Source organism: Montipora foliosa, chromosome 2 (genome assembly GCF_036669935.1).
Source record: "Montipora foliosa isolate CH-2021 chromosome 2, ASM3666993v2, whole genome shotgun sequence".
Lineage (NCBI taxonomy): Eukaryota > Metazoa > Cnidaria > Anthozoa > Scleractinia > Acroporidae > Montipora > Montipora foliosa.
Window position 1 is genome coordinate 1,379,315 of NC_090870.1, and position 1,466 is coordinate 1,380,780.

Consider the following 1,466-nt stretch of genomic DNA (forward strand, 5'->3'; position numbering starts at 1 on the left):
CCGCCATTTTAGTATTCTTTTGTTTCCATGCAAATTGGTCCTTATGGCCTCACTTTCAAACGTCAAATTCAAAAGAATATTTAACCTTAAACGAGGGCAAAAGGGCGAATTTGCATGGAAACAAAAGAATACTAAAATGGCGGCCATTTTGGAATAAGGTGTATGAATCCCCGAATAATAAGGCAACGTTTTCAATAATATCGAGATATTCAACTTACAAGTATTGTAAATACTGTATAACTTAAATAAAGTTTTGTTGGCTGATAGTTACAATGTCTTCATTCATTGAACTGCACGAGACAGAAAGTAGTCGACGAAGACGTTATTAGGGCTTCGCTACTTGTCCATTCCTTTAGGAGAGCGTGACGAAGCCCTAAGAACGTCTGCGATAGAGGTTTGTCAAAAAGGAGACTCCTGTAATCCGCGTAGATAGATCTACGTAAAGACCCCATGTGAAAGGGGAATCCTATGAGACCAAAGCATATAAACGTCCCAAAAGCGTAAACATCCATTAAAACATAAAACAAGTTCATGTTCAAGAATATGCACACTGAATTTCAGGAACGAGATATAGGCATTGCTACTCTTGATCGTAATTGTTCGAGTTTTGAATACTGCAGAATACCAAATTCCGCACTGTTATGGGTTGGTGCACGGTTCGCAAATGCAGCGAACACTTGAGATGTGCGTTAGTATTCGGGCGTGTTCAAGTCTGCTAAACCCTTCGTCACTGTCGTATTCGCGTCGCATGCGGACTCGAATATTTGTTGTCATACCAAGATGTTCCTATGACTACTGACCATCATTGTTTGAAGCTGGTCAATATTGGTCTTTTTTAGAAAAGGAGTCGGGGTATGTCGTTTAGAATGTTTCAAAGTATTCCAAGGTATTCTATTTGAATTCGGAAAAACAGTCCGGATTCTAAGTAGAATATTCGAGGTGTATGTCGCGTCGTGCGCCTTGCATACTTCAGGATATTATCGTTCACTCCACGTGTGCGTATCCGTATTCGGGCAAAGTCGGTCGCGAATATGTGCCTTTTTGCGCAGTGTCAGGGGTAAAAATGGCGCGAGAATGGGCTGAAAACATCTCTGTACGGGTCCGCAAATGATCCCAGGACCGCAAATGATCCCCATATTGGACCGCAAATGATCCCGGAATGCAAATGATCCCCATTTTGGACCGCAAATGATCCCGAAAAAAAAGGACGGAATAGCGAGGAGGCTGGAATGGTCTGGATTGAGAATTAACGTGAAGAGCGCTTATTTTTATTAAAATCACTTTAAATCATGCATGGCTAATAACAGGTTACTGCCTCATTATAGTTTAAATTTGCCACATTTAATCATCCGATACAATCATCAAAAACTAACTTCGAAGCAATTCTAAACCGATTGTAACCAGGGGCCTGTTTCTCGAGAAGTCCCGATGACTTTTAGCACGTTTTTTTCGAGATAACTAAAAGC